The sequence below is a fragment of the Odocoileus virginianus genome, chromosome 2 (assembly GCF_023699985.2).
Source record: "Odocoileus virginianus isolate 20LAN1187 ecotype Illinois chromosome 2, Ovbor_1.2, whole genome shotgun sequence".
Taxonomy (NCBI): domain Eukaryota; kingdom Metazoa; phylum Chordata; class Mammalia; order Artiodactyla; family Cervidae; genus Odocoileus; species Odocoileus virginianus.
The window spans coordinates 57,526,086-57,541,348 of record NC_069675.1 but is presented as its reverse complement, the minus strand read 5'-3'; the positions used below and the strand labels follow the sequence as shown (position 1 = coordinate 57,541,348).

Sequence of the window (15,263 nt, the reverse complement as noted above, 5' to 3'; positions counted from 1 at the left end):
GGACAGACTTGCTCAGCTAAAAAAGAGAATTCCTTTACAGAACGAACAAGATGCAGATGGGAGGAGACTGTGAAAATCTTGAATTCTAGAGTAAAAAGTTAAGATTTTAATAGATAACCTTTAAAAGATAAAGCCCATGACAAGGAGGGGAAATCACTGCACTTTGTATCTTGCTAAGAGTTACATGTTTCTATTCTTACTAACTTTTACAAAATAGAGGATAAGGCTGAATTTTGACCCATACAACTTGGAAGTCCTGAAAAATTCCCAAATGAATGCCAGTTTAACCAACCACACTATAAATCAATTCTGTTGGCACTGAATTGTTGGTCAAAGCTTTCAAAGCAAAAACTAAATGATCTCTGAAGGGTTATTTCTTTCTGATCAATAAAAACATTTAGAATTTAAAACGGAAAGTAAGGGTTACGGGACAGTTTGGCAACATTGTCAGGTTAATGATCAGACAAAGCTCTCATTAAACTTGCCTGTCATCTGGCAAGAAGCTGGACAGGGAAGCCTGGACTCACAGTTTCCCACCAGGAGCTCTAGACCCGGAACGCACCACTATTCATTTACATTCAACATGCAGAGAGACGTCTCTGGCAGCTCATGTTTCAGCCTCAGACCCATTTCTCTTCTCTTCTGCAACAAATAATTATAGGGTTCCTAGTCCAACTGATATTCTCAGTAAAGTTCCTGGAGACAATTGGCCAAAAGAATAGAACTATGGACTTTTACCATGATCTGCTGTAGTGTGTATATTTGCTTTCTTTATATGACTTTATGTGACTGAGGATGAGATGGTTGGATGGCATCACCGACTCAATGGACATGAGTTTGAGCAAGCTCCAGGAGACAGTGAAAGACAGGGAAGCCTGGCATGCTGCAGTCCATGGGGTGGCAAAGAGTCAGACATGACTGAGTGACTGAACAATACAACGTGAGTACTTCCTGAAACTAGAAAACAGACTATGTTTGGTTTGTTTACAGTTGTATCTCGAGCACCTAGAACTGTGCCTGGCACATAGCAGGCACTTACTTCTAAACTATGAAGAGCAGCTGGTGAAAAGAACAGAGGAATGGAACAAATAAGGGTAAATTTTGAGTTCTATCAGCCTGTATTAATGTCCTACAAAAATTTCATAGAAATGAATACAGGTGGAACACACGCTTTAAAATTTTAAATGTTTAGAATAGTTTACTGTGGACAAAAGAAGAATCCATTTCTAGCTATTAGGCTGGTTCCACAACATCTTGTGGAAAAACAAAGAAACATGTCCAAAGATAGCAATTTTTTTTTAACACCTGTGAAACAAACAAAATTATTCTTTCTAGTCATTTTTTTAGGAGCAGTAGGAAGATGAATCAATTTGTGATATTGATCTGCTCAACAAATTACAGCATTTCAGTTAAAGTTGAAAGCTAAGACTACTACATGAAAAGTTATTAAAGTGTGACTGTGTTCTATGTACAGTCTCTACTGACAGCAAGCTCATGATGCATGAAAGTGATGTATCTACACAATGAACTACAATTCAAAATAAAATTTCAAGGACATAATAGAAAAAGGTTTAGCCCAGGTATTACAAATGTATTGGGCTGGCCAAAAAGTTCTTCTGTGTTTCCCATAACATCTTACAGAAAAATCCAAAAGAAACTTTTGGCCAATTCAATATATACAGGAGGGATATTACATCTGACTGAAAGAATTAAGGAGATTCATGAAGGAAGTGACTTGTGTATTTAGATTTCTATAGGAAGAAACAGTTATATTTTGAAGTAGTGTCTGTGCGTGTATGCATGCAAGCTCAGTCACTTCAGTTGTGTCTGACTCTGGGAGACACCATGGACTGTAGCGCACCAGGCTCCTCTGTCCATGGGATTCTTCAGGCAACAATACTAGAGTGGGTGGCCATGCCCTCCTTCAGGGGATCTTCCTGACCCAGGGATCAAACCCGCGTCTCCTGGGTCTCCTACACTGTAGGTGAATTCTTTACCACTGAGACACTGGGTAAGCCCATTTTAAAGAAAAGGGAACAGCAAAAGTACAAAACTAGTGGGGAGTTTTTGAATAAAGTTTTAAAGTCTAGTCTGACGGAAGAAGAGTCAGGATGGAATCAGCCATGAGATTTCATAGTAAGGCATATGGACTTAATGTCTAACTCCATCAGGAATGAAAGCCATTCAAGAGAAGTTAAATGGTCAAGTGTATATTTTAGGAAGCAGTGTGAAAGACTAAGAGACGAAAGAGATTAGAGATGAGTAAAAAGCCTGAGCTAAGGCAATGCCCATGGGACTAAATGGATAGGTGGGTACCCAAAAAACTGTAGACATAAAGGACGAGGTAACCAAATGGATTGGAGGCAAGGGAGAGAAAAGAAATGACAATCACTAATATTTCCAGTGTTATCTGTGTGATGGTGATGCCATTAGTTGAGACGGGAAATTAGAAATATGTTTAAAGTAAGAATAACACACATTCATGTGTAGAAATTTCTCTATTCAAAAGTTAATAATAGTAATAATCCACACCCCAAATGGATTTTAGATACTATATACACTATACAGTCTGGAGAACATTTAAGAACAAAATGTTACACTGAGGACATTTAAGTGATAAATATGAAATCACAGTATGTCCACTGTTCTTTGTAATGTCTTAAATGTTTTTGATAAGAGGGACCATCTTTAACTACTTATTAAGCACCCAACAAGAATACTTAAGCTGAGTATGAAATGCACTAACCAGAAGAGACTAAAATTTTCATTTCAGGTTTTTATCTTTTGACTAGAAAAATTTCAAACTAAATTACAATAAGGACAGAAATGGTATGGACCTAACAGAAGCAGAAGATATTAAGAAGAGGCAGCAAGAATACACAGAAGAACTGTACAAAAAAGATCTTCACGACCCAGATAATCACGATGGTGTGATCACTCACACTCCCCTAGAGCCAGACATCCTAGAATGTGAAGTCAAGTGGGCCTTAGGAAGCATGACTACGAAGAAAGCTAGTGGAGGTGATGGAATTGCAGTTGACCTATTTCAAATCCTAAAAGATGATGCTGTGAAAGTGCTGTACTCAATATGTTGGCAAATTTGGAAAACTAAGCAGTGGCCACAGGACTGGAAAAGATCAATTTTCATTCCAATCCCAAAGAAAGGCAATACCAAATAATGTTTAAACTACTACACAACTGAACTCATCTCATACGCTAGCAAAGTAATTCTCAAAATTCTCCAAGCCAGGCTTCAGCAATACGTGAACCAAGAATTTCCAGATGCTCAAGCTGGTTTTTGAAAAGGCAGAGGAACCAGAGATCAAATTGTCAACATCCACTGGATCATCAAAAAAGCAAGAGAGTTCCAGAAAAACATCTATTTCTGCTTTACTGACTATGCCAAAGCCTTTGACTATGTGGATCACAATAAACTGTGGAAAATTCTGAAAGAGATGGGCATACCAGACCACCTGACCTGCCTCTTGAGAAACCTGTATGCAGGTCAGGAAGCAACACTTAGAACTGGACATGGAACAACAGACTGCTTCCAAACAGGAAAAGGAGTACATCAAGGCTGTATATTGTCACCCTGCTTATTTAACTTATATGCAGAATATATCATGAGAAACGCTGGGCTGGAAGAAGCACAAGCTGGAATCAAGACTGCTGGGAGAAATATCAATAACCTCAGATATGCAGATGACACCATCCTTACGGCAGAAAGTGAAGATGAACTAAAGAGCCTCTTGATGAAAGTGAAAGAGGAGAGTGAAAAAGTTGGTTTAAAGCTCAATATTCAGAAAACTAAGATCATGGCATCTGGTCCCATCACTTCATGGCAAATAGATGGGGAAACAGTGGAAACAGTGGCTGACTTTATTTTGGGGGGCTCCAAAATCACTGCAATTCATGGTGATTGCAGCCATGAAATTAAAAGACGTTTACTCCTTGGAAGGAAAGTTATGACCAACCTAGATAGCATATTAAAAAGCAGAGACATTACTTTGCCAACAAAGGTCTGTCTAGTCAAGGCTATGGTTTTTCCAGTGGTCATGTATGGATGTGAGAGTTGGACTGTGAAGAAAGCTGAGCACCGAAAAATTGATGCTTTTGAACTGTGGTGTTGGAGAAGACTCTTGAGAGTCCTTTGGACTGCAAGGAGCTCCAACCAGTCCATTCTAAAGGAGATCAGTCCTGGGTGTTCATTGGGAGGACTGATGTTGAAACTGAAACTCCAATACTTTGGCCTCCTGATGTGAAGAGCTGACTCATTTGAAAAGATCCTGATGCTGGGAAACATTGAGGGCAGGAGGAGAGGGGACAACAGAGGATGAGATGGTTGGATGGCATCATCAACTCAATAGACATGGGTTTGGGTAGACTCTGGGAGTTGGTGATGGACAGGGAGGCCTGGCGTGCTGTAGTTCATGGGGTCACAATGAGTCAGACACGACTGAGCAACTAAACTGGAATTGGAACATTATAATAATCTTTATAGTTCTGAAAAGAACAATTGTGGGCTTGGAGTGCTCTCGAAAGATTAAAAAACAGATTTTAAAATTCATCTGGGGCTGGTGCACTGGGATGACCCAGAGGGATGGGACGGGGAGAGAGGTGGGAGGGGGTTCAGGATGGGGAACACATATAAGTCCATGGCTGATTCATGTCAATGTATGGCAAAAACCACTACAATATTGTAAAGTAATTAGCCTCCAACTAATAAAAATAAATGAAAAAAATAAATAAATAAAATTCATCCCTACTTTTGCCTTTAGCTCCACGTGGAACAGCTCTCTAACCTTTTAAGGACCATACACTATCAATACATCTGTAAGTCAGGGTAATGGTATTTGCTGCCTACTTCAGAGAACATTCCAGAATTATGAGATAATGTTCCCATAGCTCTCTGAACTGCTGAGATCAAAGGCCTTCATTATCAAAGATCAGTGGGGTTATTCTGGTATCATTTTTCCTACCTCAAGTTTACCTAAAGTTTATGCTTATTTAGGAGAGAAGAGATACTCAATTAAATTTCAAAAGTCGGAATTTCAGTAGCCAATCTAACTGAATACTTTGAGTGCAATGTGTCCACTAATACATGATCAACAGATAGGAATGGCTTCATGAAAACTAAGAACTTCTTTGTCTCCAGTACCTAGAACTATTCTGTCACTCCTTCCTTTCTGGCCATACTTTCTCAAGATGCTAGATCTTTCCACAACACTCTATACCCTAAAAAGCTTCTCTCCTTCCTCTCTCTGCAAAATTTGTTTAAAAACTCACTTAGGAACTTGACAAAAATGTCTAATCTAAATCTAATCAAATCTTGAGATTTTTAATTTTCATTTTTTAGGAAATGGGCTTCCCTGGTGGCTCAGATGGTAAAGCGTCTGCCTGCAATGCGGGAGACCCAGGTTCGATTCCCTGGTCGGGAAGATCCCCTGGAGAAGGAAATGGCAACCCACTCCTGTACTCTTGCCTGGAAAATTCCATGGACTGAGGAGCCTGGTAGGCTACAGTCCACGGTGTCACAAAGAGTCGGATATGACTGAGCAACTTCACCTTCACTTTTCACTTTACAGGAAACAGAGGAGTAGTGACAAAGGCTATACAACATTCAAAACTGGGAGAAAAAAGTCTTTGTTCTATTCTTCAGCAAAACAGAGAAATAAAGAAATTCAGAATCACAAATCATACATACAAACAACAGACTTTTCAAATTTGGTCATTTTGTAGGCAGAGGATACCTATATCCAATTCTTAACCTTCTACTCAGTGATAAGTTGTATTAAATAAATGGATACAAGGTTAATTTTGAGGTCTAGTGATAAGTGTCTGTAATACACAATAGATTTAAAATTCCTGTAACACAAAGAACTTCTTAGTTGATAAATCATATGCCATCCAATTAAAAAAAAATAGGCGTAGGATGTATAGAAGCACAAATACATAGAGATTCCAGACATCTCTATGACATATGACATATGACAACAGACTCAACCTTGCTAGTGGTCATGGAAATAAAGAATAAAGCAACAATGGGATATCACTTTTTTAAAATCCAGGATAAGAAAAATTAAATAATGATAACATTCAAGGATGGTAAAAATGAAGGCAAAAAAGAAATATTACGTGTTGCTACAGAACTGTGAATTATTATAACCTTTAAAAAAGTGACCTAGCAATAACTATTAAATGTTAAGGTACAACATGCCTCTTGTAACACACCTCTTGTAACAAACACTCTACTTTTAGCATTCTCTTACAGAAACAAAAGCACCAGTATGTAAGGACATATAAGCATACGTCAGGATATTGTTCTGCTAGATAGTATGTAGTGACAGAAACAGCAATTAAAAACAACAAAGTGGAAATATCTTGAATATCACTAATATTTGACTATACTGTGGAGTAAGTACTATGCTTATTTTTTAATAGTAAGCTATTAAAAAAAAAGAGTGATTTGGGACTTCCCTGGTGGCCCAGTGGTTAAGAAGCTGCACTTCCACTGCAGGAGGCATGGGTTCAATCTCTGGTCTCTGGTAGGGGAACTAAAGATTCTGCACACCACATGGCAGCAGACAAAAAAAAAAAAAAGAGAGAGAGAAGAGTGATTTATGATTGTATCTATTAACCTTGAAAATTGTCCATGATCTATTTAGCAATAAAGCAAGTTAGCAGAATAATTTGTATCATACAATATAATGCAATTTTGGTAAAAACATCCAGCTATTCCTCAAAACCTTGTAAGTATGATTATATTTAACAAGGAAGACAAAGTGAAAGAATACTACTATTGGCAGAATTGAGGGATATGTAAAGTTTTACATATTTCTGTCTTTTTTATAAATTTTTTGAATTTTTTGGTAATTTTTGAAATGGTGCTTGATAAATAAAATTTACTGGAGAAGGAAGCTCTTTATTCCATTTAGTGACTGTTCAAAGAGAGGTAAGGGTCTTCCCCAGGAGTCCAATGGCTAAGACTAACTCTCCAACTGCAGGGGGCCCAGGTTTAATGCCTGGTCAGAGAACTAGACCCCATATGCTACAACTAAAGATTCTGCATGCTGCAATGAAGATGGAAGACCTGGCACAGTCAAACAAACAAATAAAACAGAGTTGGGACTATAAAGCAATCCTCTGCTGGATGTCAACAGCATACAACCTCCACTAATACTGCTCTCAAATCTGTATTTGCAACTTTTCCATGACCACAACCCAGTTTCATTTTGTTCAACTACAAAATGGGAGTTACAATGCTCACCTGACCTGACTATAACCAGAATGAACTGAGATGGCATAAACAGAGGGCTGTGGACTTTTTTCCCTTTTAAACTCAAGAGATTCCTTAAAGATCAAGTTGCTCACTGTATGCCAATAAAATGGGCAACCTGGAAGAAATGAACAAATTCTTAGAAAGGTACAGTCTCCCAGGACTGAACCAGGAAGAAACAGACAATGTGAACAAACCAATCATCAGCACTAAAATTGAAACTGTGATTTAAAAGCTGCCAACAAACTAAAGTCCAGGACTTGATATCTTCACACGTGAATTCTATCAAATATTTAGAGAACAGTTAACACCTGTCCTTCTGAAACTTCCAAAAAATTGCAGAGGAAGGAAAACTTCCAAACCCATTCTATGAGGCCACCATCACCTGAATACCAAAACCAGACAAAGATACCACAAAAAAAGAAACTTACAGGCCAATATCACTGATGAACACAGATGTAAAAATCCTCAACAAAATACTACCAATCCAGTATATTAAACAATCATACACCATAATCAGGTGGGATTCATCGCAGGGATGCAAGGATTTTTCAATATCCACAAATCAATCAATGTAATACATCATATCAACAAATTGAAGAATAAAAACCATATGATCATCTCAATAGATGCAGAAAAAGCTTTTGACAAAATACAGTGCAGCTCAGTTCAGTCACTCAGCCGTGTCTGACTCTTTGCAACCCCATGGACTGCAGCATGCCAGGCCTCCCTGTCCATCACCAACTCCCAGAGTCTACCCAAGCCCACGTCTGTTGAGTCGGTGATGCCATCCAACCATCTCATCCTGTTGTCCCCTTCTCCTCCTGCCCTCAATCTTTCCCTGCATCAGGGTCTTTTCAAACGAGTCAGCTCTTCGCATCAGGTGGTCAAAGTATTGGAGTTTCAGCTTCAACATCAGTCCTTCCAGTGAACACCCAGGACTGATCTCCTTTACGATGGACTGGTTGGATCTCCTTGCAGTCCAAGGGACTCTCAAGAGTCTTCTCCAACACCATAGTTCAAAAGCATCAATTCTTTTTTTTTTTTAATTTATTTTTATTAGTTGGAGGCTAATTACTTTACAATATTTTAGTGGTTTTTGCCATACATTGACATGAATCAGCCATGGATTTACATGTGTTCCCCATCCTGATCCCCCCTCACACCTTCCTCCCCATCCCATCCCTCTGGGTCTTCCCAGTGCACCAGCCCTGAGCACTTGTCTCATGCATCCAACCTAGGCTGGCGATCTAAAAGTATCAATTCTTTGGCGCTCAGCTTTCTTTATAGTCCAACTCTCACATACACATTTATGATAAAAATGCTCCAGATAGTGGGTATAGAAGGAACATACCTCAACATAATAAAGGCCATATATGACCAATCTAGAGCTAGCATCATACTCAATGGTGAAAAGATGAAAGCATTTACTCTAAAATCAGGAACAAGACAAGGATATCCACTCTGACCACTTTTATTCAACATAGTTTTGGGAGTTCTAGCTACAGCAATTAGAGAAGAAAAAGAAGTAAAGGGAATCCAAATTGGAAAACAAGTTAAACTGTCACTGTTTGCAGATGACATGATACTCTACATAAAAGATTCTAAAGATGCTACCAGAAAACTACTAGAACTCATTTGGTAAAGTTGCAGGTTACAAAATTAATACTCAGAAACCTGTTGCACTTCTATATACCAACAACAAAAGATCAGAAAGAGAAATTCAGGAAACAGTTCCATTTACCATCACAAACAAACAAACAAAAAAACCTAGGAATAAATCTACCTAAGGAGATGAAAGACCTGTACTCTGCAAACTGTAAGCAACTGATGAAAGAAATCAAAGAAGACACAAACAGATAAAAAGATATACCATGTTTGTGGATTGGAAGAATCAATACTGTCAAAATGACTATACTACACAATGCAATCTACAGATTCAGTGTAATCCCTAGCAAATTACCAACGTCATTTTTCACAGAACTAGCACCAAAAAATCTTAAAATTTGTATGGATACATCAAAGACCCCCAAATAGCCAAAGCAATCCTGAGAAAGAAAAATGGAGCTGGAAGAATCAGTTTCCCTGACTTCAGACTATACTACAAAGCTGCAGTCATCAAAACAGCATGGTACTGGCACAAAAATAGAAATACAGATCAATGGAACAGTATAGAAAACCCAAAAACAGACTCATGCACTCACAGTCAATTAATCTATGAAAAAGGAGGCAAGATTATACAATGTTGGAAAGACCATCTCTTCAACAAATGGTGCTGGGAAAACTGGATAGCTACCTATAAGAAAAAAATGAACTCAGATCATTCTTTAATACCATACACAAAAACAAAGCTCAAAATGGATGAAAGACCTAAAGGTGAATCCCTAGAGGAAAACATAGGCAGGGCACTCTCTAGCATAAATTATAGTAATATTTTTTCAATCTGCCTCCCAGGATGATGGAAATAAAAACAAAAATAAACAAATGGGACCTACTTAAGCTCAAAAGCTTTTTCACAGCAAAGGAAAACAATAAACAATATGAAAAGACAACACACAGACTGGGAGAAAATATTTGCAAATGATGTGACTGACAAGGGATTAGTCTCCAAAATTTACAAACAGCTCATGATGCTTAACAGCATCAAACAAACAACCCAATCAACAAATAGGCAGAAGACCTAAATAGATATTTCTCCAAAGAAGACACACAGATGGCCAAAAGGCACATGAAAAGATGTTCAACATCACTGATTATTAGAGAACTGCAAATCAAAACTATAATGAGATATCACCTCACACCAGCCAGAATAGCTATCATCAAAATATCCACTAATGATAAATGCTTGAGAGGATGTGGAGAGAAGGGAACCCTTCTACACTGTTGGGGAGGGAATGTAAATTGGCATAGCTACTATGAAGAAGACCTCTTCCTTAAAAAACTAAAAATAGAGCTACCATATGACCCTGAAATCCACTCTAGGGCATATATCCAGAGAAAAACATGATCCAAAGGATATATGCACCCCAGGGTTCATTGCAGCACTGTTTACAATAGCCAAGATATGGAAGAAACCTGAATGTCTACTGACAGAGGAATGGATAAAGAAGATGTGTTATATACACTCAGTGAAATATTACCCAGCCATTAAAAAGAATGAAATAATGCCATCTGCAGCAACATGGGTGGTCCTAGAGATTGTTATACTGAGTGAAATAAGTCAGACAGAGAAGGTATCCCTTAAATGTGGAATCCCTTAAATGATAGCCCTTAAATGCAGAATCAAAAAAGAAATGATACAAATGAACTTACAAAACAGAAAGACTCACAGACTTAGAAAATGAATTTACGATTGTCAGGGGGAAGGGCCACTTAGGGAGTTTGGGATGGACATGTACACACTGCTATATTCAAAATGGATAACCAACAGGGACCTACTGTATAGCATATAGAACCTCTGCTCAATGTTATGTGCCTGCCTGGATAGCAGAGTATGGGATGGACACATGTATACTCATGGCTGAGTCCCTTCACTGTTCACCTGAAGCTATCACAACATCGCTAGCTGGCTATACTCTGATAAAAAATACAGTGTTTTGTTTTGCTTTTTTTTTAATCAAGTTGCTCAATGGAAGTAGGAGGATGAGGGAGGTAAGGGTTGCAATCAACTGCAGAGATTCCTAAACTGCAGCCAAATATTGCTATGTAGGAACATAGGCCAATGATACATATATTTTAAAACTTTAAGACAAGTTTGAAAGTTCACATTAATGTGAATTCTCCACTTTAAAAAAAATTGGTATGTAATTTAAAAACACTTTTTCAAAGGGTGCACCAATATAACACCTGGTAAAACCTGTGTGTTCATGCTTGGTCACTTCAGTCGTCCCTGATTCTTTGCAACCCTATGGACTGTAGCCCTCCAGACTCCTCTGTGCTTGGGAATTCTCCAGGCAAGAATACAGGAATGGGCTGCCATGCCCTCCTCCAGGGGATCTTTCCAACCCAGGGATTGAACTCCTGTTTCTTATGTCTCCTGCATTGGCAGGTGAGTTCTTTAACACTAGCACCAACTGGGAAGCCCCTGCTAAAACCTATGTCACCAATTTGCAGTCTCTGCCTTAATGGCTCAGAGGGAAGGGAGAAGCTGCAAATAGAGTTCCCTTGCTAGAAGCTTCAAAGACTTGGTGACAGGGGAAGGTAATGGCTTTGGTTTCAACAGTTGATTCCTAGTATTTCCTGCACTGAGAAAATGATAAGACACAAAATAGAGACGATAAATTGATACTACTATTGAAAGACAATACCAGAAATAGAGGGCAAAGGCCCTGAATACCCTTTAACTCTCTGGATCCAGAGTAATGTACAATGCAGATATGACTGGTCTTTTTGCCTGGTTCCTGGGAGAGAACAACAAAACCCCTGGCATGTCCCCCGTGATAGGAATGTCTTTATTCACGGTGGGCTCTGATAGTTTACACCGTAGAGGTGATTCACTGTAGGCCTTTGATAGCTTATGCTAAAAAGGTGACTCAGAATGGGGTCAAACCAAGCAGGAAAGACCAACCATGTGACCAGAGGGTTGACTTTGAGCCACTTAATATCAGCCCAACTCCCATGAGGGCAAGAGGGCTGGAGACTGAGTTAATTATGTGGCCAATGGTACAATCAGTCAATGGTTTGGAAATGTGACCCCCAACAAAAACTCTGGACATAGAAGCTCAGTTGAGATTCCTGGTTGATGAACATATCAGTGTGCTAGGAGGGAGATGAATTCAGATGCCAAGGGGAGAGGGCATGAAAGTTCTGTGTTTGGGTGTACCACAATGTTCATCGCAGCACTGTTTATAATAGCCAGGACATGAAAGCAACCTAGATGCCCATCAGCAGACTAATGGATAAGGAAGCTATGGTAAATATACACTATGGAATATTACTCAGCCATTAAAAAGAATTCATTTGAATCAGTTCTAATGAGATGGATGAAACTGGAGCCCATTATACAGAGTGAAGTAAGCCAGAAAGATAAAGACCAATACAGTATACTAACACATATATATGGAATTTAAAAAGATGGTAACCATAACCCTATATGCAAAACAGAAAAAGAGACACAGATGTACAGAACAGACTTTTGGATTCTGTGGGAGAAGGCGAGGGTGGGATGTTCTGAGAGAATAGCATTGAAACAAGTATACTTTCAAGGGTGAAACAGATCTCCAGTCCAGGTTGGATGCATGAGACAAATGCTCAGGGCTGGTGCACTGGGAAGACCCAGAGGGATGGTATGGAGAGGGAGGCGGGAGGGGAGATCAGGATGGGGAACACATGTAAATCCATGGCTGACTCATGTCAATGTATGGCAAAAACCACTACAATACTGTAAAGTAATTAGCCTCCAACTGATAAAAGTAAATGGGAAAAAAAAAGAAAGTTCTGTGTTTGGAAGCCTCTTAGACTTTACCCTGTGTGTCTCATTTGACCGCTCCTGACTTGTATCCTTCATAATTAAACTGAAATCATAAGTATAGTGCTTTCCTGAGTTCTGTGAGTTGTTCTAGCTAATTATCAAATCTGAGGGGGGCTGTTGTGAACCTCCTATATTTGTATCCAATTGGTCAGAAGTGTGGCTGTTCTGAGACCCCAAACTTACAACCAGAGTCAGAAGTGAGGGCAGTCTGTTGGAGGACCATGTCTTTAACTGGGAGATTTGCACTAATTTTAGACGATAATCAAATCCCTTATGACTATACAGTGGAAGTGAGAAATAGATTTAAGGGTCTAGATCTGATGGACAGAGTGCCTGACAAACTATGGACAGAGGTTCATGACATTGTACAGGAGACAGGGAGCAAGACCATCCCCAAGAAAAAGAAATGCAAAAAAGAAAAATGGCTGTCTGAGGAGGGCTTACAAATAGTTGTGAAAAGAAGAGAAGGGAAAAGCAAAGGAGAAAAGGAAAGATATATGCATTTGAATGCAGAGTTCCAAAGAATAGCAAGGAGAGAAAAGAAAGCCTTCCTCAGTGATCAGTGCAAAGAAATACAGGAAGATGATAGAATGGGAAAGCCTAGAGATCTCTTCAAGAAAATTAAAGATACCAAGGGAAAATTTCATGCAAAGATGGGCTCAATAAAGGACAGAAATGGTATGGACTTAACAGAAGCAAAAGATATTAAGAAGAGGTGGCAAGAATACATAGAACTGTACAAAAAAGATCTTCACGACCCAGACAATCACGATGGTGTGATCACTCACCTAGAGCCAGACATCCTGGAATGTGAAGTCAAGTGGGCCTTAGGAAGCATCACTACGAACAAAGCTAGTGGAGGTGATGGAATTCCAGTTGAGCTCTTTCAAATCCTGAAAGACGATGCTGTGAAAGTGCTGCACTCAATATGTCAGCAAATTTGGAAAACTCAGCAGTGGCCACAGGACTGAAACAGGTCAGTTTTCATTCCAATCCCTAAGAAAGGCAATCCCAAAGAATGCTCAAACTACCGCACAATTGTACTCATCTCACACAGTAGTAAAGTAATGCTCAAAATTCTCCAAGCCAGGCTTCAGCAATATGTGAACCAAGAACTTCCAGATGTTCAAGCTGGTTTTAGAAAAGGCAGAGGAACCAGAGATCAAATTGCCAACATCCGATGGATCATAGAAAAAGCAAGAGAGTTCCAGAAAAACATCTATTTCTGCTTTATTGACTACGCCAAAGCCTTCGACTGTGTGGATCACAATAAACTGGGGAAAATTCTGAAGGAAACGGGAATACCAGACCACCTGACCTGCCTCTTGAGAAACCTGTATGCAGGTCAGGAAGCAACACTTAGAACTGGACATGGAAGAACAGACTGGTTCCAAAGAGGAAAAGGAGTACATCAAGGCTGTATATTGTCACCCTGCTTATTTAACTTATATGCAGAGTACATCATGAGAAATGCTGGGGTGGAAGAAGCACAAGCTGGAATCAAGACTGCTGGGAGAAATATCAATAACCTCAGATATGCAGATGACACCACCCTTATGGCAGAAAGGGAAGATGAACTAAAAAGCCTCTTGATGAAAGTGAAAGAGGAGAGTGAAAAAGTTGGCTTAAAGCTTAACATTCAGAAAATTTAAGATCATGGCATCTGGTCCCATCACCTCATGGGAAATAGATAGTGAGACAGTGGAAACAGTGGCTGACTTTATTTTTTGGGGCTCCAAAATCACTGCAGATGGTGATTGCAGCCATGAAATTAAAAGATGCTTACTCCTTGGAAGGAAAGTTATGACCAACCTAGACAGCATATTAAAAAGCAGAGACCTTACTTTGCCAACAAAGGCCCGTCTGGTCAAGGCTACGGTTTTACCAGTGGTCATGTATGAGAGTTGGACTGTGAAGAAAGCTGAGCACTGAGAAATGGATGCTTTTGAGTTGTGGTATTCGAGAAGACTCTTGAGAGTCCTTTGGACTGCAAGGAGATCCAACCAGTCCATCCTAAAGGAGATCAGTCCTGGGTGTTCATTGGAAGGACTGATGTGGAAGCTGAAACTCCAATACTTGGGCCACCTCATGCGAAGAGTTGCTTCTTTGGAAAAGACCCTGATGCTGGGAAAGATTGAGGGCAGGAGGAGAAGGAGATGATAGAGGATGAGATGGCTGGATGGCATCGCCGACTCGATGGGCATGAGTTTGAGTAAACTCCAGGAGTTGGTGATGGACAGGGAGGCCTGGCATGCTGCGATTCATGGGGTTGCAAAGAGTTGGACACGACTGAGCAACTGAACTGAACTGAACTAAACTAGATGGTTAACATCAGAATTGAACACTGCAGTATTACAAGAGCATGTACTTTAATTGTAAGATTAAACACAATTAACACATTTTGATAGATCTAAATTGTTGGTGCCAGAGAGAATTGTAATCAGGAGCCTAAACTCAATTATAGCCTATACTCAAGAGCTTGTATTTCAGCCACAAGTAATAATGTTAGCAAAGCAA

General features: G+C 39.4%; 1 protein-coding gene and 1 long non-coding RNA gene across 9 annotated transcripts in view; one reads left to right on the top strand and one right to left on the bottom strand.

Annotated features, from left to right (window-relative positions):
* The window catches only part of COMMD1 (copper metabolism domain containing 1), a 190,287-nt gene that overhangs the window by 21,858 nt on the left and 153,166 nt on the right, over positions 1–15,263 (bottom strand). The window lies entirely within an intron of this gene.
* On the top strand, positions 499–4,765 carry LOC139039197 (uncharacterized). Its single transcript, XR_011492484.1, has 2 exons — positions 499–940; positions 2,774–4,765. It is a non-coding gene; the product is annotated as an uncharacterized lncRNA (long non-coding RNA).